Source organism: Bufo gargarizans, chromosome 4 (genome assembly GCF_014858855.1).
Source record: "Bufo gargarizans isolate SCDJY-AF-19 chromosome 4, ASM1485885v1, whole genome shotgun sequence".
NCBI classification, from domain to species: domain Eukaryota; kingdom Metazoa; phylum Chordata; class Amphibia; order Anura; family Bufonidae; genus Bufo; species Bufo gargarizans.
In genome coordinates, this window is record NC_058083.1 from 63,476,254 (window position 1) to 63,499,823 (window position 23,570).

Consider the following 23,570-nt stretch of genomic DNA (forward strand, 5'->3'; position numbering starts at 1 on the left):
GTGGCACAGATGGGGTATTCTGCCCCTGTGGACTGGTTAGGACAGGTGGAAGTTTTAATGAAATTAAACATATACACACACCCTCTCTCCCCCAATAAAGAGGTGGCCCTTGTGTAGTTACAAGTAGAAAAAATAACTACTGTAAAGTGCAGTATAACTAAGGGGGGGATATTTGTGTGCCACTGTTAGGACTAAGGGAAAACAAATTATCGTTAGAAATTAATGATTTCCTTTTGTCCAAACGAGTGGCACAGATGGGGATTTAGCAAGAAGAAACCCCCATGGGAGGGTCCTCATTAGGGATGAGCGAACCGGAACTGTATAGTTCGGGTTCGTACCGAATTTTGGGGTGTCCGTGACACAGACCCGAACCCCAACATTTTCGTAAAAGTCCGGGTTCGGGTTCGGTGTTCGGCGCTTTCTTGGCGCTTTTTGAAAGGCTGCAAAGCAGCCAATCAACAAGTGTCATACTACTTGCCCCAAGAGGCCATCACAGCCATGCCTACTATTGGCATGGCTGTGATTGGCCAGAGCACCATGTGACCCAGGCTTTATATAAGTTGGAGTCACGTAGCGCTGCACGTCACTCTGCTCTGATCAGTGTAGGGAGAGGTTGCAGCTGCGACTGTTAGGGCGAGATAAGGCAGGGCAGGGATTTACTCAGCAAAAACACTTAATGAAGTGATCGATCTACAGCTGTGGATCATTCAACCTCTGCTATTTAATTGCTCACTGTTTTTAGGCTGCCCAGAGCGTTTTTCTGTCACTTTTTTCTGGGGTGATCGGCGGCCATTTTGTGTCTTGTGGTGCGCCAGCACAAGCTGCCACCAAGTGCATTTAACCATCAATAGTGTGTTTTTTTTTTTTTTTGCTATATCCTACATCAGGGGCTTGGCTGTGCTTGCTATTTTATTGAGGGGTGAAATACAATTGCCAAAATAGCAGTACCCTAAATCTGGTGTTTCAGCTGTGGCCAGCCAATTGTAATACTGTCTGCTGTCTGGCACAGGATATATTTTTGTTCTGGGTTGAAATACAATTCCCAACTTAGCAATTCCCTAAATCTGTGGTTTCTGCTGTATCAGGCCAACTTTAAATCTATCCATAAAAGGGTATGTTAGATTGAAGGTGCGAATAGGGTCATCCACAATAACTTCACATGCTACCATGCATTTCCAAGTCTAATTCTGTCCGTAAACGTATACCCAGTGCCGTACCAAGGGGGGGCTGCCCGCCCCGGGTGCCACTCACAAGGGGGGTGCCATGACGGAGTCACCCCTCCATCCACTGCTGCATGGTGGCTGTAGCGCCCTGCGACGGGGAGGAGCACTGCGGGATGTGGCGGTCACTCAGGCGGACGCTCTCCCGTCTGTTCTCCGGCTTCTGTGAGTCTTGTCCGCGCTGTGTGCCGGCTTTCTTAATATAGCCAGCCAATAGCAGAGGCAGAATGCTCCAGGAAGCTGCGCTGATTGGTGGAGGTAGGAGAAGGGGCGGGGTCGCCTCCGGCAGCCGCTGACAGGGTGTTACAGGCTGGAGCTTGGGAATGGAGGGGGAGAAGGTGGCGGGGGGCGGGGCCGAGAAGGGGATCGACCATTCACTACAGGAGAAGGGGGTCATTCACTACAAGAGTAGGTGGATAGTGACTACAGAAGGAGGGATCATTCACTACAGGAGGAGGGGGTCATTTACTACAGGAGGAGGGGGTCATCACTACAGGAGGAGGGGGTCATTCACTACAGGAGGAGGGGGTCATTTACGGAAGGATCCATTACCAGCGGTCGGACGGAGCCTGAGGCATCATCAAAATGTGAGTAAATAATTTTGTAATTAAGGGGTGTGTGTGCGTAATTAAGTGGGGGTTTGTAATTAAGGGGGGGTGTAATTAAGGGATGTGTGTGTGTAATTAAGGGAGGGGTAAGGTGGGGAGGGAGGGGGTGTGATTAAGGGGGGGAGTGTGTAATTAAGGGAGGAGGTGTGATTAAGGGGAGAAGAGAGGGGTGTAATTAAGGGGGTGTGAGTGTAATTAAGGGGGGTGTAATTAAGAGTTCGCCCCGGGTGCCAAATGCTCTAGGTACGCCCCTGCGTATACCTGTCATCCAGCGCCTAAATACTAGGCCTACAATTTATATTCAGCTAAATATGTCGTTACTGCTGTGGCTGGTCAAGTACATGTTTAGTGGTTGCTTTGGAGCCGTGCTGGATCCGCCTCTCATCAGGTGCACTGGGTGGGGTCATTAGTTTAAATAGCACACCGCCCAGTGCTCTGAGCGGATTATACTGTTCATTCTGTCTGGGAAGCTTGGAGAGAAGGTTGGCTGTCTGTTCCTGCTCTCTGAGATAAGTGTCATTGTTAGTTTGGTTGTTTGTGTCTTCTTGTCCATCCAGGTTCTGTGCGAGCAGACTGCTCCTATCTCCCCACTTCATCATCTTAGGGAATTCAGGGTTTTTGCTAGCCCAGGCTGGAGGACACATCACACCTACCTTTAAGGTCTGCTGTGGGCTGAGCAGTGCAGGGAAAGAGGTCAGGGATTTGCTAGGAGGTGACCCTTCCCCTGTCTCTCGTCCAGAGCCTGGTTGGTGTGTTATCTTTGGTACTAGTGTACGTCCGCCGTGACATTATAATCCGCCCTACTGTGACGGCCATTGCTCAGCGCTTTTGCGATGGCGTCAATTGATGCGCTGGTTGACTGCATGCAGGGTTTATCCCTAGAAGTTGCGGATCTGCGTAGTTCGGTCACACAGTGTCAGAAGGTGCTGGCAACAGGTACTGGTCAAATTGTTGGGGAGCCTAAAGTCGCTCTTCCTGAGAAATTTGCAGGGGGTACTGATGATTTTTTCCGCTTCAAAGAGTCATGTAAATTGTACTTTAGATTGTGCCCATTTTCTTCAGGTAATGAAGATCAGAGGGTGGGTATCATCATGTCTTTGCTTAAAGGGGACGCGCAATCCTGGGCTTTTTCTCTGCCGCCCGGTTCTCTGGCCCTCCGGTCGGTGGAGGAATTTTTTAAAGCCCTGGGATTGATTTACGGTGACCCAGATCGAGTTTCGATGGCAGAATCAAAATTACCTAACTTACTACAGGGTAAACATACTGCTGAGGGTTACTGCACAGAGTTTAGGAGGTGGGCTACTGAGTCGAGGTGGAACGACCCCGCGTTACATAGTCAGTTTTGTCAGGGGTTATCTGAAAGGTTAAAAGATGCCCTGGCTTTTCATGAGAAACCCATGCAGTTAGGTCAGATTTCCGGCCATTCTGATCGTAGAGACTTTCGAAAAGTGCACAATCTATGTTTCTATTGTGGGAAGAAGGGTCATTTTATTTTTTCTTGTCCTTATGTTAAACCACAGGTGGAAGAGAAAAATAAAAAAGAAAAAAAACTTCCCTCACACTTGGTAGTATGAATGGTGTGGTGGAGCAGACAGGTATGCAAGCTCACTGCAGTTCCCGTTTTCTCCTTTCAGCTATGGTGGCGCTAGAGTCTAGAAATGTGTTTGTTGATGTTTTCCTTGATTGTGGTGCTGGGGTAAATTTAATTGACTTTCTTTTTTTTCAGGACCTAGGACTAAGTACTTGCACGTTAGAGAACGAGATTCCTGTTTTTGCAATTGATTCTTCCCCTCTTTCTCAAAGGAGCCTTACTCACTTTGTTGATGGTATTCATTTAAGGGTGGGTGATTCACATACTGAGATTATTTCTTGTTTTGTTATGAAGGATTTGTCAGCTCCAATAGTGTTGGGGTTGCCATGGTTGTCTAGACATAACCCTATTATAGACTGGCAAGCAAGACAAATCATTGGTTGGAGCAAGTTTTTGTTCGGATAATTGTCTTGTCACATCTATTGCTGAAGTGTCCATTACGGCCTTGCCTCAGTATCTCTCGGATTTTTCGGATGTCTTTTCGGAGGTTGGGGCTCAGGAATTGCCCCCTCATCGAGACTATGATTGTCCAGTAAATCTCATTCCGGGGGCTAAGTTGCCTAAGTCTCGGCTTTACAACCTCTCTCAACCCGAGAGAGAGGTCATGCGAAAGTATGTCGCAGAGAATTTGGCAAAGGGTCATATCAGACCATCTAAGTCTCCAGTGGCAGTAGGTTTGTTCTTCGTGACGAAGAAAGATGGATCACTGAGACCGTGTTTGGACTTCCGGGAGTTGAACCGTATTACAGTCCGGGATCCATATCCCCTGCCTTTGATCTCTGATCTTTTTGATCAGATTGTTGGAGCCAATGTTTTCTCCAAGTTGGATTTGAGAGGAGTATACAATCTGATCAGGATCAAGGAGGGGGAATGAGTGGAAAACGGCCTTCAATACGCACAAGGGTCATTTTGAGAACCTGGTAATGCCTTTTGGGTTGACTAATGCGCCAGCGGTATTTCAGCGATTCGTCAATGATATTTTTCATCACTTGGTGGGGAGGTTCGTAGCAGTTTACCTAGATGACATTTTAATTTATTCTCCCGGCCATGGACTTCTTAACGGACCTTCTCGGGGTCCATGCGAAAACCAGAAGCGGAGAGAAGAAACCCCAGAAATTGAATTTCTGGAACCGCAAACGCACATTTTTCCAGTTCCGCATATAATTTATTCTCCCGCAGGATGAGCAAGACCTGACGTAAATGTTCCTTATGAGTTTTGAAATCGGGAGAAAAAATCAAAATGTCATCCAAATACACCAATACAAATTTTCCCATCAAATGATAAAAAATGTCGTTCACGAAATGCTGAAAAACGGCTGGGGCATTCATCAAACCAAAAGTCATAACCAAATTTTCAAAATGGCCCTCAGGGGTATTGAAGGCCGTCTTCCATTCGTCCCCTTCTCTGACCCTGACCAGGTTGTATGCCCCTCTTAGATCTAATTTGGAAAAGACTTTAGCCCCAACAACCTGGTTAAACAGGTCCGGGATCAGAGGAAGCGGATAAGGGTCACGAATTGTGATATTGTTCAGCTCCCTGAAATCCAGACAAGGTCTTAAAGAACCATCTTTTTTCTTAACAAAGAAAAAAACAGCGGCAACAGGTGACTTTGAGGGTCGTATGTGTCCCTTTCTCAGACTCTCAGAGATATAAGCACGCATAGCGATCCTCTCAGGTTGCGAAAGATTGTATAAACGAGATTTAGGCAGCTTGGCGTCTGGGATGAGATTAATAGGACAATCGTACTCCCTGTGCGGGGGCAAATCCTGAACTCCACTCTCAGAGAAGACATCCGAAAATTCAGAGAGAAAAGATGGTACAGTCTTAGTAGCAACCTCAGAAACAGATGTCATGAGGCAATTCTCTCTGCAAAAGTCACTCCAACCATTTATTTGCCTCGCTTGCCAATCAATGGTGGGGTTATGCTTAGTGAGCCAGGGCAGCCCCAACACCAGAGGGGTAGGTAAACCGCTAAGGACGAAACATGACACATCCTCAACATGAGCATCACTCACAATTAAACGGATATTGTGAACTATGCCCTTTAATGATTTCTGAGAAAGTGGAGTGGAATCAATAGCAAAAAAAGGTATATCCTTTCCCAAAGTGCGCACCTGGAAACCATGAGTTATCGCAAATTGATTATCAATGAGATTGACTGCTGCTCCACTATCCACAAAAATCTCACAAAAAATGTTCTTGCTCTCTAGCCGGCAGGACAAAACGGGAACTACAAGCAAATGGAAAACCTTCAATTTCCGCCTCAACCCTGCCAATAGTAACAGACGGAACATTTTTAAAAGATTTTTTCCTGTTTGTTTCTTTATTACTCCCAGAAAACTGCCTGAATCTCCTAGAGGGACAAATATTTGCCAAATGATTTATACCTCCACAACAAAAACAAACCCTCCCATGCGAGCTGAATCTTCTATTGTCAGAGGCAATCAACCCCAGCTGCATGGGCTCCTGCTCAGAAGGGGCTGACGGCGACTGAGACCCCTGCGCACAGAATGGGACCGCTGCACTGTCCTGGGACTGAGTATGACAGGAAGAGGACATCTCTCCTCTCTCTCTAAGACGCCTGTCAATACGAACGGCCTGAGACATAGCAGAGTCCAAAGAAATAGGCCTCTCATGAAAGGCAAATGCATCTTTCAATCCCTCTGAAAGACCATGGCAAAATTGACTTCGGAGTGCAGCATCATTCCAACCAGTATCAACTGCCAATCTCCGAAATTCTGAGCAGTATATTTCTGCGGATTGTTTACCCTGGCATAATAGACGTAGTTTAGACTCAGCCAGAGCAATACGATCCGGATCATCATATATCTGACCCAGGGCTAAAAAGAATTCATCCACTGAACGGAGAGGCCGTGCCCCCTCCGGCAGCGAAAAGGCCCAGGACTGAGCGTTACCTCTGAGCAGCGATATAATGATCCCCACCCTCCGTTCCTCATCACCAGAGGAGTGGGGAAGAAGGCAAAAATGGAGTTTGCAAGCCTCTCTAAAACGCACAAAATTCTCACTACCCCCGGAGAACGTATCCGGGAGCGAGATCTTAGGCTCAGAACAAACTCCATGAACGCAAGCTGAACCGGTCACTTGAAGCTGAGAAAAAGTCTTACGGAGATCAGCTACCTCCAATGAAAGACCCTGGAAGCGTTCAGCCAAAAGTGAAACCGGATCCATGCTTGAGACGGTTATGGCGGCTTATAATGTCACGGACGGTGTACAGGAAACAAGGCAAAGCAACATGTATAAATGACTCGCTGGATCCGAAAGCTAAGGAACCAAGGGAGACCCCTGCAGAAGACCTGGCACTTTCCCTGGCTGCTCAGCCTATGCAAAGATCCAAATGGTGGAGGTTTGCATATCCACGAACCTTGACTATAAAGCCCTGAGCACCCTACAATAGTGAGGGGGCACGACCACCGGCTCCCTACACAAGATACGGAGGGAGTCAGGGTCACCTGGGATCCAGCAAACAGAAAATAACAGATAAAGGTACAACACTTAGCTTTGTAGCAGACAAGAGAACAAGGTCAGCATGCACACACACTCCAGGAAGTAGTATAAGCCGCCCAGAAAAGCATTCTGGGGAGGAATTTAAAGGGAAGCAATTAGTCCAACACATGACAGCTGAGAGAGGCTAACGAGAGGAGGAGCTGAATACCACAACACAGAAACTCAAGGAGGAGGTTCTGAAAGGCCTCTGTTAGAGCCTCTCAGCTGTCTGGTTGTGACAGCAAGCTAACGTAGCGGCGGATGCTTTATCTAGGGGTAACCTGTCGCTCTTCTTTCAGGTCTCTCCACAGGCAGACCACGCAACAGCAACTATTCCCGAGTTCGACCAGTTAGTGATGGACTAGCGGCTCACCTTACCACTGCTAGGTCTCTTATGACTAGATCACTGTCCGATAACACCTTGAGGATGTATAAGAAAGCTTGGGCATCATTCTGTAACTTTAAGAGAACGCACCGGTCAGGTGGAGCAGGACATATATCTTTTCTACTGGCATTTGGTGCATTTTGCCACTCACACCTGAAGCTGTCTTATAGTACTATTAAATCATATCTGGCTGGAATACAACATCATTTGTATTTGAAGCATCCCCATCTACCATCATTGTTTTCTGCGCATCCTATCAGAATGTTACTGAAGGGTATACAGAAAGGCTCTGCTGTCACCCGTCCTTCCCATGATCAGATGGCCAAGAGAGGTAAGAAGGCGCTCATAGGTGAGGGTAAACAGATAGATGTCCCTTCTCCCTAACCAAGATGAGTGAAGTTACTCACCTGGTTTGGTTTGCACTGATTGTGGTGCAACCTTGGTGGAGGGAGGTTTGAAGAGTTGAGGTTGTCTGGGTTGGTGCTGCCGGATGGTGTCCGAAATAACCCCGGGCGGGGGCCAAACCGCCACTTGGGTGGGTATTGGAATAAAGAAAAAAGGTCTCGTCTGCACTGGATACGTGCGGCGAGCCAATGGACTTAAGGCGCAAATCACAACCCGAGCTTGGATACGAGATTTTTTATTTTGAAAAGACAAAAATATGGAACGCTTCACGAATTTGCGTGTCATCCTTGCGCAGGGGCCATGCTAATCTACTCTGTATCGTTCCAATTTTAGTATATGTGCTGCCGGATGACACGCAAATTCGTGAAGCGTTCCATATTTTTGTCTTTTCAAAATAAAAAATCTCGTATCCAAGCTCGGGTTGTGATTTGCGCCGTTCATTGGCTCGCCGCACGTGTCCAGTCCAGACGAGACCTTTTTTTATTTAACCCGTCCTTCCCGGCAGCCATTTACGGGGAAGATGTTCAGGTCCTTATCTGATATGTTGCAAGGATATCCTTTTGGTGAATATACTAGCTTACTGATAAAGACAACCATGTATCTGGCTTTCTATGGTTTCCTCGAATTCACCTGCGCTGCGAGCTGTAAAAATTATCTGAGGAAGAGTCAGCTCTCTTGGGACGGGTCTTGTTACATTCTTGCGCTAACCTCTACAAAGACGACACGCCTAGGACAGCTGACTGAAGTTAAATACTTTCCTACTGGTAACAAATGGTGTCCTGTGGGAACCATTCGAGAGTGGTTACAGTTTATTAAGGAAACCCCGGGTGAGGCACCTCTGCTTAGGTTAGGTTCTGCTCCTTTGAGTTGCACAAATTTCATCAAGTTCATCCATATTTTGTTGAGGAACATTGGTGTCGACCCCAGCTTGATTACGGGGCATTCTATGCGCATCAGGACGGCCTCCACCGCATCTAAGCACAATGTCCCAGTACATGTGATTAAGAAGCTAGGCAGGTGGAAGTCAGCTTGTTATGCCCGATATATACCAAACTCGCAGGTTGAAATGTCTAGTGCCTTCAGTAATCTAGTTTTGTAATTGTAAATAAACATAAAACATTTAACCTATGTTTGTGATCTTTGGCCCCTTTAGCCTACCCTCTGTACAGCAGTCTCGGCACACCTCTACTGCTTTAGAAGTAGGTAGGTAGGTTTCACACGCATAGACGACCCGAATACAAGTGATAAGCAAATGTATATTTGCTGTGTTTGTATGAGGGGAGGCGGGGTTTAGCGTTTATAAGGCTCTGCCTTCCCCCTCTCTTCTCACCAGCGTCAGCTCGTTTGCCCCACCCTCCCAATCCCATTAATCCAACAACTCATTGGGGGTGGGCCCCTTTAGCCTACCCTCCGTACAGCAGTCTCGGCACACCTCTACTGCTTTAGAAGTAGGTAGGTAGGTTTCACACGCATAGATGACCCGAATACAAAGGTCAGAGACACGGTGACATCTGTCTCTGGCCCCCTCTTTAGAAAGTCCAGTACTTCGGGCTTAACCCAGGACACGCGTTGGCGGGAATCTAAAGTGACCCACAGCGGGATTCCGCCAATCACTGGATCTTTCTGTATCAGATCTTCTGACCTCACAATCATCCATTGCATAGTCCTGCTGCAGGTGGGTCTGCACGGGTGCAGACCTCATAGTGACAGCAACAAAAAAATAAATTACTGCCTCACACCACTCTGAAGCGGAAGGGGTTATGGTTATTCAGAACATTGCAGACGTGTTTGTGATGTTGTTCCAAGTTTTCTGAAAAGATTAAGATATCACCCAAGTCCAGAATTACAAATTGATCCAGCATATCCCTGAAAACATAATTCATAAAGTGTTGGAAAGTGACTGGGGTATTACAAAGTCCAAAAGGCATGATAAGATACTCAAAATGTCCATACCGTGTTCTAAAGGCAGTCTTCCATTCATCTCCTGGACGAATTCAGACAAGGTTATGTGCTCCTCTGAGATCAAGTTTAGTAAATATTTTAGCAGTACGAAGCCTTTCAAGTAGTTCTAGAATTACAGTGACATTATTAAGTCTTCTACAGTCAATGCAGGGAGGCAAGGTGGAATCTTTCTATTCAACAAAGAAAAAAGGTGCTCCAGCTGGAGAAGTAGATGGCCGGATGAAGCCTTTCTTTAAATCCTCATCCAGATATTCCTTTAAGGCCTTTAGTTCTGGTTCAGAAAGAGAGTAAATACTATCAAAGGGTATTTCAGCTCCAGGTAACAGTTCTATTGGACAATCATATGGATGATGTGGGGGTAGTGGGGGACATCCTGAAATTCCCTGTATTGTGGAGGTAATAACTCTTTAGCAGACATTTCAGAGATTAATGTGCCCTCAGGCAATGAAGAGGTAAGTTTGTGCAGACAATTTAGCTGGCAAAATTCAGATGGGAATTGTATACAATGTGTTTCCCAGTCAACAGATGGGTTATGAGTAGAGTTGAGCGGACACCTAGGTGTTCGGGTTTGACGGTGTTACGGCATACAAGAGAATGCTCTGAACGGAACCTCACGAATAGCTGCTAGCAGATGAATAGGAAAAGCACCCAATCGGCTTACACTCCTAGCAATCAGTCTCTAACAGCACACAGTGAATCCCCCCCAAAGAAAGAGATGAGGCTCCGTGTTGAGGGTAAAGCAGTGGACAGTTGTGTGTTTATTGTTCTTATATAACATTGTTACACACTAGTACCACCCACAGGGTTTTGTAAAAACAACCAATAAACACGTACAATATAGTAAAACACTCCCATACAAAATCCTCCCCTCTGCCTGTGACACAATTACCTTACACAATGGGTTGATGTAATTTTCACAGGCAGGAGAATACACAATGTCTTCTGTCCTGGAGACAACCGCAGAGTAATTCAATTATCTCTCAGGACAAAGGGAAATCGCCAATACACATGTGGAGACAATAGGACAGACGTCACTACTCAAATATACAATGTCCCAACCATTACAGTAAACATAGACATTTAACATATGCCCAGATGGCTTGGATCTGAGCGCTCAATATATCCAAAGGCTGCAGTGGTGGATCTTGTTCTGTAGCCTCCTGGTTATCCGCTTGAATTATTACCTCCATCTCGGTAGACATTTTTTCGGATCCGTGTGCTTCTGACAGAGCTTGATGATCCATGAGGTTCTGACTGAGATTCAGATCCCGGAGCTTCTGACACTGCTTGATGAGATCTTGGAGCTTGTGAAATATTGTCTACGGTTCTGTTGAGAAAATATTATAATTAATACATTTTATATCACATTTTTTAGGACTCATGCACACGACCGTTGTTGTCCCGTTCCCATATTGCAGATAGCATTTGAGGATCCGCAATACATGGGCACATGGAAGCACGGAACGGAACCCTACAGAAGCGGTACTAAGTGCATTCTGGGGTTCCGTTCTGTGCCTCCGCACCGCAAAAAAATAGAACATGCTCTATCTTTTTGCGGAACGGAGGGATCGCGGACCCATTCAAGTGAATGGGTCCACGATCCCCATGCGGCTGGGCCGCGGTCGGTGCCCATGCATTGAGGAACGCAATTTGCTGTCTACAGCACGGTCACGGGCTTCACACGGTCGTGTGGACAAGCCATTTTTATGTAATGTTTAAAATTCATAAATAAAATTTACTTACGCTCTCATTTCCATTATTGGCTTTAAAAATCCAAGAAGTCTGGTATACATGTATGGTTTCTTGATTTTTAAACCTTCTCCAGTCTTTTGTTTCGCATTTATTTCTCGCCGATATTGGTCCCGGCTGGTGTTCCACCGCTTTTTAAGTTGCTGTACTATAAAAAAATATATATAGATATATTATAAATTAACAAAAAATGTTTTACTTAAGTGTGGGTTCACACTAACGTTAGGGATTCCGTTATGGCTTTCCGTTAAAGAATAAAGGAAAATATAATGGAAATCCCACACAGAATGCAAAACAGAAGCCTTTAAAAGGCATTCCATTTGATTAACGTCCTAAAGAAGGCTATGGGAAATCTGTTGATGGATCCGTTATGCTTTACCATAGATATTGAACTAACTTCGTCTTTTAGAATATTCTTAATATTGCTCTAACTTCGTCTTTTAGATTATTCGTAATATTCCAAAAGACGAAGTTAGAGCAATATTAAGAATAAACGTAAAAGTTGAAATCACTATTCGATTATTCTAACTTGAATTAATCGAATTGCGATTTCAACTTAGCACCGCTATATTCCATGTTAGGCTAGAATTAACGAATATGGAATATAGCAGTGTTAAGTTGAAATCGCAATTCGATTATTATAACTTGAATTAATCGAATTGCGATTTGAACTTAATTCTCAAATCCGACAGTACATTCTAGTATATGGAGACGTTCTATGAGCACGGAAGTCGGCAGAAGCGGCAACGGGCACTGACTGGAGCAGCCAGGAATCCAAAGGACAGGTAAGAACAAGGGAAGTGGGAAAGAAAAAAAATATAACAATAAAAAAATAAACGAATATTAGATTTCGCGAATATATAGAACTATATTCTAAATATTTGCGAAAGTTACGATATTCAAAAAAATAATAATCGCAATTCGAATATTCGCGTTCAACACTACTGCTGAGTGCAGGAGAGCACGGCGTCATAGCAACCAATGACGCCGTGTGCTCCGGCACTTACCTCCACTGTTGGCCGGGTTTTCACAGACAATTAAAATATAGATACTATCAATTTTTTATACTCACTGATTTTCTCCTTTTTTGCTATTGATGCAGCAGACCATGCTGTCGGCAGCAATTCCTTTGCGATTTCCTCCCAAGAGCGGTCTTTTTCTAGACGTTCATGATACACCTCTGCACGTTGTGGGGGATTATCTCTTTTCCGGTGGTTGCAACCACACACTTCTTCACAGACACCAGGATTTAGGGGCCAAACTGTGCTTTATTGCGGCACACGGCATAAAGAAAAAAACATACAAAGCCAAAATAAAATACCTTGCCCGTCAGGGCTCTATCTAAACACATAGGTTTCCCTGACTCACCTAAAGCGTACCACAGTTCACACCCGTGATGAGATGCGGCTTTCCCAGCCCAACCTCCAGCAGCCGCCAGGCTGCTCCCACACCAGTGTCTCTTGGGGGGTAGAGGTCTCTCAGCCCTCCCGGCTCAGACCACACAGAGCCCCTCCAGCCTTCTGTGTGCAAGTCCCCATTCCTCTCGCTCTGAGGATTCCTTTATCCCCAGGAGATTACTGCACCTGGTCTTTCTTCAGACCTGGTGATTCTGGGGAAGACAAAGCAAATCCTGCCATATATCTCCCCTAACAACCATGAGGCATGTCACTGCCTCACAACGTGTATCCCATAGTGCAGGGCGCTCTTGAATCAGAACAATTCGTTTTTCCACATTGATTTCTGACATTCTCCTATTCTTGTCTTCTGCCACACAACTTTCTCTGGCTCAGAAAGTTTTTTTCAACTTCCTGTGGATCTTCAATAACGGACGTGGGAATCACGGATGATATGAGGATGACATGCAGATGACATTTGGTGTCTTTCCGCATGTCGTCCGTTTTTTTGCGGACCCATTGAGTACAATGGGGCCGCGGACCGCAATTTGCGGCTAAAAGTAGGACATGCTTCATATTTTTTGCAGAACCGCAGCACGGAAGTGATGATGCGGACAGCAATTACTCCCCCATTGAAATTAATGGATCTGCACCTGTTCCGCAAAATTGCGGAACAGATGCAGAAGGAAAATTACAGACGTGTTAATGGGGCCTTAAATATGCGACGGGCATGAAAGTCGGTTTTAATAACACGGTAATTTCATAATTATTAATTTTTATTGAAAATCATATAAAACTTCCCTTCTATTAATAATAATGTTTTCATGAACTGAATACACAATCATGTTAACAACCGACTCAGCAAATCGAATTTCAGCTCTGAGATTTCCACTTTTTACTAGCGAGAAATGACCGCCGGGTTCTTGATCCGGCGATAAATCAAAAGCGAACAATGTATAGCCGTTCAAAAAATTCTGACCGGTCCACGGATAAAGTGTTGTCAGACTTAAGCTTTCCCGAAATATGCATGAGCGACATATATTCTCGAACCGCTGATACATCTTGGAAATTAGGTTGAAATGGTTTTGCGGGTATCTGTCGCCCCGTCCAAATCTAAGGCCACATAATTCACATTATAGTGGTTGAAGCACAAAGGATTTCTTTGGTAATGACCTGAAAATGACTCGTTGTCCACAAACGTTAGTATTACTGTTCGCGGTATGTTCCCCAGAAAAAGATTCTCGTGGTTAGATATGCGAACAATTTTTCGTACTTCTCTGAATAAGGGCTCTACGCCGCGATAAGAGACAACAGCTTTCGGCGTGTAGTACTGTTTTCACAATATCTCGGCAAAAACCGTCATGTTAGCAACGTTTTTAGGCAGCGTCTATCAAACAATGCGACCCAACTGTTTATGCAATTTTAACTAATCAAGATAGTGGATTTATTGTAAAAAAGAAAAAAGCGGACTATATTTTATTTAAAAAGAGTTTATGTAAAACTCATTTCAAGACGTTGCATACAAACACATTTTATATACATTCAAAGTAAAAAAAATTATATAAAACAAATTAAAACATTATAATGCGTTACATACAAATATATTTTATATACAGTCAAAAGTGTAGCATCTTCAAAAGCTTCTAAAAAGAAACGTGTTATACCGGGGGACATTTGCCGCTCCCAACGTAATAATCTGTAATTTAGCACAAGGGTTCTTAAAAAGGACCATGCACCAAGTACGCTGATGAATGGCAGAATCTAAGACGGCTGTGCTATTTATAGGGCTGTGACATCACAGGGCTGGCTGGCTGCTGATTGGCTGCATGCATGTCAGTCTGGGTGATCCCGCCTTCCCAGACTTCCTTTCTCCATGTCCTCACACGTGCAGCCGCCATTTTAGGAAAAATGCGATTCGTTACTACGAAGTGCGAGGAAATTGACATTCGGTGCGAAACAAATTGTTCCTCAAATTCATAATGAATTTCACTTCGTCATCTTCGATTCGCTCATCTCTAATCCCTGTAACTGTGCCTTCCTAATCTGTAAAACATCCATATAATGCGGACCACATCCAGCACTGCCCAGCGGACTACTTCTTCCTGTCCACATACCGGCACAATAACCTTCATCTGACTCTTCCTCCCCCGATCAGCGTACGGCCGAAAGGACAAATTAACCCCTGCAGCTGACACAGAAATAACCCTTTGTAGTCGAGGGATTCTTTTATTCAAATTCAGAGTTCTTCTAACTCCCCCTGAAATAACTGAAGTCGGGGTTCTAATGTATCTCTACGAACAGATGTCCTTCTGTAATCCTGGTGTTCCCTTACGTCCTAACCAGTGGCACAGATGGGGTATTCTGCCCCTGTGGACTGGTTAGGACAGGTGGAAGTTTTAATGAAATTAAACACATACACATACACACACCCTCCCTCCCCAATAAAGAGGGGGCGTGAACCCCAGGCCCTTGTGTTTTTTTCTGTCCTTTGGACAGTTAGGATGGGTGTCCCTCCTCCGTTTCTGCGGAGGAGACTTTTGTTTTTGTGGTGGCCGGGTCGGATCGTTTTTGATTCGCTTCCAGTCTATGATGGGGCCGTAGGTCGGGCACTCACCGGTTGCTGTGCTCTGGCATCGGCTTCCCATGCGGCTGTAGCGGCGTCCGCATGTTCTGCTGGACGCCGCCATCTTGGGGAAGTGACGTCATGTGACGCCACTTCCTCCTCAGTCCTGCCGATAGCAGGCCACCTTTTAAAAGCTTCCCATATGATTTATGCGGTGCATTTTGCATTTTTTGCTTTGGGGCAAGTTGCCCTACAACTTTTTTTTTCATATAGGGGCCTGTATAAGGCAAATTTAGTTAAGTTATATTATAAAGTTAACCTAGCGTGTTTGGCGCCAAAACGAGGCTATTTAAAGCTGGTGTTGCACCAGGCTCAGTCTCCTGGAGCGCAGATTTATCTGTTTAACCTTGAGACTTTTGTGATCACTTGCAGGTTTTGCCTTCTTGCAAGTTTCTTGCGTGTTGCGATTTGCAATTTAAACCTTAGGATCTTCTGGGTAAAGATCCTGAAGCTTGCTGTTAATTGTCAGTTTTTTCCTCAGAATTTTACGATTTATCCCTTCTTTTGTATTGCAGCCATGTCTTCTACCGGAGACGGTGACCGGGAGCCCACCAGAAAAAGTGCTGGCAAGAGGCGTCATCTGCAGTGCCATGACTGCCACATTGTGCTGGAGGACAGCTACGCTTTTTCCAGATGCCCTCCCTGTAGGGCCAAAGCACTTCCCCAGCAGGAACCAATGGTCTATGATGTCGTCGACTGGGTTAAGGGCTACAAGGAGACCAACCTTAGCCAAGTGAACGCTTCTATAGAGGAGTTAAAGCATGCCTTTGTCTCCAAGCGCCGATGTCCTTCCTCTCCTCACCGGGCGATGGAAGTATCGGGGGCTCAGGATGTAAGGGAAGGATCGGCCTCTTCTTCCTCTGAGGACGAGGATGGCTTTGTTTATTTTTTTCCTCCTGAAAAAGCCCAGCGGCTGCTAAGATCCATCCGGTCGGGGGACCAGGATGTTGATCCGGGGGAAGCCTCATCTTCCGCCTCTAAGGGGCCCAGGGCCTTTAAAGTGGATAGTTCCCTACTTTCAGTAATGAAAACTGAATGGAAAAAAACAGAGAAGGGTCCCGTATTGACCAAGAGATTCAAGGCGGTGTTTCCTGTAAAGGAGGATCAGGTATCATCCTGGGGGCCTGTCCCAAAGATGGATATGGCTATTTCCAAGCTATCAAGAAGGACTCTAATCCCATCGGATGACGGATCAAGCCTCCAAGATCCGATGGATCGGAAGGCGGATTGCGCCCTTAGGCGAGTTTATTCTTCAGCATCTGCCACTGCCTCAGTCGCTATTGCGTCTGCAGAAGTGGCAAATTTTCTTAGGTCAAGGTTCGCCCAGATACAGTCCGACCTGGACCAGGGGATTTCCAGGGATGACATCTTGGCCTCCTGCAAGACGGCTAGTTTAGCAATCGACTTCTTGTCTGACTCGGCTCCGCAACAATTGAAGTTGGCGTCCAAGTCCATGGGGCTTTCTACCTCTAAGCATAACCTGTGCACTATGGCAAGCTTTTTGGAGCAGAGCTAGACCAGATAATGGAGGGGCTGTCGGACAAGAAGGGCATGTCCCTTCCCAGCAGTCCTTTCGTGGTCGGGGCAAGAGGTTTGGTTCCAGGCCGGAACCTCAATGTAGAACTCAGAGAGATTGGGGTTCCCGTAGAGGAGGAAAATCCTCTAGGGGATCTAGACCCCCCAAGAAGTCCTCGTCGCTCTGATTGCGGCCCTCCTCGAGGCTCTTTGTATTTAGCCGGTCTGACTGGATGTCCAATGCTCCCTGCTCCCCACATTCCCGTACGTAGGTGGGCGCCTACAACATTTTCAAGATTTTTGGCAGGATCATATCCAGGACCAATGGGTCCTTCGCATTATTTCTCAAGGTTACCTTGTGGACTTGAGCAGTCCGCCCGCGGACAGGTTCATCCAGACAAGGTTACTTCCCTGCAGCAAGCAAAGAGTTCTAGAGAGCTATGTTCTAGAATATCTTCAGAAGGGGGCTCTAGAGGAGGTCCCCCCCCCCCTAAGAGAAGGGAGCAGGTATCTATTCCCCAGTGTTTCTGGTACCCAAGAATACCGGAGGATGGAGGATGATTATAGATCTGAGGTACTTCAATCGTTTTATCAAACGAAAGAAATTCTGTATGGAAACTATCCAGTCAGTGACCAATCTTCTCATGCCGGGTGATTTCCTGGCAACCTTGGACCTCAAGGATGCTTATCGCCATATTCCCATCCACCCTGGGTCCAGAAGATTCTTAAGGATCACGGTACAGATCGGTGGGGGGTCTTAAAACATTTCCAGTTTGTGGCCCTCCCGTTTGGGATTTCTTCAGCCCCACACACTTTTACCAAGGTGGTGGTGTCTGTGGTGGCCGCTCTAAGGCTTCAGGGTCTGAGCATAGTTCCTTACCTGGACGCAGTGGCGTACCTACCATATAGGCAGACCACACAGCTGCTATGGGGCCCGTGAGGAAGGGGGGCCCACAGTGGAGGAGAGTCCCCGCCCCCATCTATCTTCCTAACTGTCTCCAGCCTGCTAGCCCCGCTTCCTAGCTCCGCCTCCAGCCTCCTAGCCCCGCCTCCCGTCTGCCAGCTCCGTCTCCTGCCTGTTAGCTCTATCATGTCTAATTCCTCTGGATTGCCACAACCCCGCCAGTAATGAAGTAAGTGACGTGAGGACAGTGCAGAGGTGTATGTGTGTGGAGGAGGAGGGGGGGGGGTCACTCAGCCTTCCCAGGCTATTCCTCTGCACATATGCCATTCAGAACAGGGGGAAAGCTGGGTGCTATTATGTAATGTGACTCAGGTTTCCTGATGTCCTGCATGGCACAAGTGCAGAGGCTGGAGAAGATATGAGGGGAGGTGGGAGTTGTGTTACTCAGCTTTTTCAGACTATTCTCATGTCGCTCCACATGTGCCATGCAGGACAGCAGAAAAGCTGGGTGCTATTACATCATGTAATGTCACTCAGATTTCCTGCTATCTTGCAAGGCATAAATGCAGATAATAAGAACATGGAAAGGCAGGGGGAGGGGGTCACTCAGCTTTCCCAGAGACTCCTGACTCTGCAAATGTGTCTTGCAGGATAGCGAGTAATATCCGTGTCTCCCAGCTGTCCTGCATGACACAGATGATGGGGGAAGTGGGGCACTCACTTCCTCAAACTTTTCTCATGTCTCTGCGCATTCTCTGCGCATGTGCAATGCTGGACAGCAGGAAAGTTGGGTGGTATTACATCATGTAATGCCCCAGATTCTTGTCAATATATGCTGAACACCGCCAGAACCTACCAGATCCCATTCTCTATAATGGGTCTGTTGGGTTCCGACGTGAGTACTGGCATTTTGTAGAGCAAAATACTGCTGCACGAGGTGGGGCAGGGGAGAAGTTAGGGAGGGTAGTGAGAGGAGCCAGGGCGTATAGAGGGAGAGACTAGGAACGGGCATTGGGGCCCAATCTAAATTCTTGCTATGGGGCCCAATGATTTCTGTGTACGCCCCTGCCTGGACGATTGGCTCCTCAGAGCCCCTTCCCAAGTGATCCTGTCCCAACACATTCAACAGGCTGTCGCCTTCCTTTATCAGCTAGGTTGGATAATCAACTGGGACAAGTCCCAACTTCTGCCAGCCACCTCGGTGAGGTTCCTGGGGTTCGTGGTGGATTCAGTAAAAATGACTATTCATCTCACTCCCGAGAGAAGGCGATCCGTTCAACTAACAGCCCGTTCTCTCTCAGTACCACGAGAGGTAACAATTCAAACATTGATGAAGATGTTGGGACTAATGTCATCAACCGCAGAGGCGGTTCCTTGGGCATTATGGCATCTGCGTCCGCTTCAGTCGGAGGTACTAGCCAAGTGGAATCACAGTCCAGGGGGACTCCATTCCGTGCACTCACTGTCTTACCATGCCCGATCCTCTCTAAGTTGGTGGTCTCACCTCGAGGACGGCAAGTCCCTGATCCAGCCCTCTTGGATCATACTTACTTCAGATGCATCCCTAGTAAGCTGGGGAGCTCATTTTCTGGACAAGACAGTCCAAGGAACTTGGACACCACAGGAGAAATCATTGTCATCGAATCTCCTGGAGATCAGAGCGATCAGACTAGCTCTTTTTCATTTTGCTCCCTTCATTCGAGGGAAAGCAGTGAAGGTACAGTCAGACAGCATGACCGCTGTGCTGTATATCAACAAGCAGGGAGGCACGAGGTCACAAAGTCTCCTGAGAGAGATAGGGGTGATTTTGGATTGGGCAGAACTGAACCTCACCCACTTATCAGCTGTTCACATTGGCGGAGTTCACAATGTGATTGCGGATCGCCTGAGCCGAGGTCTTCCAACCAGAGAATGGTAACTTCATCCAGAGGTCTTCAAGGAGATAACGCTCAGGTGGGGCATGCCAGAGATCGATCTCATGGCAACGAGGTTCAACACCAAGGTGGAGAGGTATTGCTCCCTTTACAGGGAGGACAACCCGGTGGCAATAGATGCACTGTCAATCCTATGGAGGTTCAGGCTGGCCTACATCTTCCCTCCAATTTCCTTGATACCAAAGGTCTTGATGAAAATCAGGCGTCAGTCATCACCATCATTCCATACTGGCCAAAGAGAGCTTGGTTTACCCAACTCTTCCAGATGAGTCGGGGTCAATTTTGGAGGCTTCCCCCAGAGAGAGTACTGGTGTCGAGGGACACTCAGATCTCCTCAAATCTTCAAATGTTCAACCTGACGGCCTGGAGATTGATCAGTCCCTTGCAAGGATAGAAGGGCTTTCGGGGTCTGTCTTGAGAACCTTAGAGCACTCCAGATCGGAAGCTACTAATAATTCCTACTCAAGGATTTGTAGGATTTTTTCATCATGGTGTTCTATGCGTCAGCAGTCATCCACTGAAGCTTCCATTCCGGCAATTCTTCAATTTTTGAAAAACGGGCTGGACAAGGGGCTGTCCCCTTCTACCCTCAAATTGCAGGTTTCAGCAATTTCAGCCTGTCTCAACAGGTCTATTTCTGAAGAGCCCCTCATTAAGAGGTTCCTGAAGGGAGCTTCAAGATTAAAGCCTACAGTGATTAGACCGGTCCCTGTTTGGGATTTATCGGTCGTGCACAAGGGGTTATCATCTCCCCCCTTTGAGCCCCTAGAGGAGGTGTAATTCAAGTTCCTTACCTGGAAGATCACCTTTTTGTTGGCTATTACCCAGGGGTCAAGTCCTGGGAAAAAAAGTGTGGGAACTCACCCAAGATCCACTGCAAACCCCCCCCCCCCCCCCGAAAAAAAAAATTCGCTGAAAATTCAGTGCAACATTTATTGTAAAGTGCCTGGCATGGGGCCTGGGCATAACTAAGTGCACACTGTGTGATCCATAGGCAGGACTAGGTGGCTGCCCTCATCCACCAGCCCGTCAATACTCCCTTAGGAAATCTCTCATCAGATGTGAGAGCAGCAGCGATCGATCAGCCAGAATTAATGTGCACAGTGGGAGGCCTCCCTTAGGCAAGTGACAAACTGCCCCCCTCATTCTTAGGCAAGTGACAAACTCAGCTCTACTATATCTACAATGAGCAACTACAACAAATGTAATGCCAAACTGCAGTTCCTCTATGTGATGCCTTGGATAGCTTCCACTGGACCCACAGGCTGTGGGTCCAGTGGAAGCTCTCCAAGGCATCACAATCACATAGAGGAACTGCAGTTTGGCATTACATTAGTTGTAGTTGCTCATTGTAGATGTAGCAGAGCTGAGTTTGTCACTTGCCTAAGATTGAGGGGGGGGGGGCAGTCACTTGCCTAAGGCCAGGGTAAGGGGGGCCTCCCACCCAGGCTGTGCACATTAATCCTGGCTGATCGATTGCTACTGGCCTGCTGCTGTGCTGCCTGCATTCACATCTGATGAGAGTACTGACTGAGATAAAAGAGGGGGTATTGACTGGTCTGGTCTGGGGCTGCTGGCCACCGGCGCTCCCACCAGGCGGGTTAGGGCCTCCGGACTCACTCAGGGACAGTCACAGACACTTAGACTGGTCTGGACCGGACCACCAGGACCCCGGTCCGGTCGGATGGTCCAGCCACACTCACTCAGCAGACAGTCAGGCAGTCGCAGGCTCAGGATAGGAGGAGAGGAGCTCTCAGCCGGGAGGGGGGGGGGGAGAGTCAGTCAGTGAGTCACTCGCAGCCAGCCCAGCACCGCTGCACACAGCTTCCGTTTCCCTCCTCAACTGAAGCCGCTCCCCCTCCCTCCCTCCTCAACTGAAGCCGCTCCCCCTCCCTCCCTCCTCAACTGAAGCCGCTCCCCCTCCCTCCTCAACTGAAGCCGCTCCCCCTCCCTCCTCAACTGAAGCCGCTCCCCCTCCCTCCCTCCTCAACTGAAGCCGCTCCCCCTTCCTCCTCACTTAGCCTGCCCTGCACAGTGCGAGTCACGCAGGGCCTCGCCTCCGCTCCGCCCCCTGTGAATCTGATTTAACCGCTTCTCCTCCTGGTCCTTTTGCCCTGAAAGGGAACGGCGTTCCTGCCATGAAAAAAGTGCAGGAACGCCGTTCCCACGCGTTCCCCCTCAACTCGACCCCTGCTATTACCTCTGCAAAGCGAGTTGGGGAACTCCAAGCTTTTTCTGCGTTTGAACCTTATACTAGGTTCCTCCAAGATCGGGTACTACTCAGATTTCTGCCTACCTTTATTCCAAAGGTGCCCTCTTTTGATAACATTAACCAGGTGATTTCCCTGCCGACTTTGGCTCCACCCCCTCCTCTGAGGAAAGAGGGCTTCATACCCTCGACATTTAGAGATGTCTTAGGATTTACCTGGTTTGTAAGGGCCCACTCCACTCGGGCAGTGGCCACTTCATTTGCAGAGAGAAGCTCGATTCCATTGGATGTGATCTGTAAGTCGGCTTCTTGAAGTTCTCACTCCACCTTTATTTTACACTATAGAGTGGATTCTAGAATTCATAGCTATTCCTCATTTGTCCGGACAGTATTAACTTCCGCCAGGCATGAGGACCCTCCCATGGGGGATTCTTCTTGCTAAATCCCCATCTGTGCCACTGGTTAGGATGTAAGGGAATCGTTAATTTCTAACGATAATTTGTTTTCCCTTAGTCCTAACAGTGGCACACAAATATCCCCCCCTTAGTTATACTTTACAGTTGTTATTTTTTCTACTTGTAACTACACAAGGGCCTGGGGTTCACGCCCCCTCTTTATTGGGGGAGGGAGGGTGTGTGTATGTGTATGTATTTAATTTCATTAAAACTTCCACCCGTCCTAACCAGTCCACAGGGGCAGAATACCCCATCTGTGCCACTGTTAGGACTACGGGAAAACAAATTATCGTTAGAAATTAACGATTCTAGATCATATGATAATACTACATACACAGCTAAAGGGACAGAAATAAAGTCCTACATGTGGAAATTGCTAACACGGATGCCAACTGTGCATAACTAAGCATAACGGAACCTTTAAATGCAGAATCCGATTTTTTCTTTATTTTTCTATTCTCATGGATCAGAATAATGGAAAACTAAATAGTGATGAGAACCCGGCCGAACTGTTACATGATGGTGACATCATCACAGATCTTTCACCACCACTTATACTTTTCACTGCTTAGCTCCACCCCCTCCTAATCACATGACGGTGACATCATCAGAGGTCTTTCACCACCACTTATACTTTCCACTGCTGAGCTCCGCCCCTCCTGATCACATGACAGTGACATCATCCCAGGTCCTTCAGCTCTTGCAGTGCAGCAGATCCAGAGCAGGTCCTGATCGATAGTCACTGCTGTGGTGTCTGGAGCCTCTTCTTCTCTCTGGTATCAGCCACTTCTCCAGAATCCCTCTTTATCCCCGATGCTGGGGGCTCTGAGAAGCGGGGTCTCTCCAGGAGCAGTAAGTGCGGTTCTGGATCTCACTAATGCTCTTGTCCCTGGAGGATTTCCAGCCTCTCCTCATAAAGGCGCCTGCAGTACTAGAAGCCTCCAGCTCCTCCAGTTCTCTCCTCTTCTCCTGAATGACCACCAAGGATGGACAGGAAGAAGATCAGCAGAAGAATATTAGACCTCACCTTGGAGATCATCTCCCTGCTGAGCGGAGAGGTAAACTTTTCTAGATTTCTCTCCTCTTTATTGTATTCTGTAACAAGTCAGAC

The 23,570-nt window shown here is 47.0% G+C and overlaps 1 protein-coding gene and 1 non-coding gene across 2 annotated transcripts in view; one reads left to right on the forward strand and one right to left on the reverse strand.

The window, feature by feature from the left end:
- The window catches only part of LOC122933886, a gene marked incomplete at its 3' end in the record, with an annotated part of 272,752 nt that overhangs the window by 220,884 nt on the left and 28,298 nt on the right, over positions 1–23,570 (forward strand). The gene's annotated exons all lie outside the window — the stretch shown is intronic.
- On the reverse strand, positions 7,965–8,069 carry LOC122937013. The gene has a single exon (XR_006389439.1). It is a non-coding gene; the product is annotated as a U6 spliceosomal RNA (small nuclear RNA).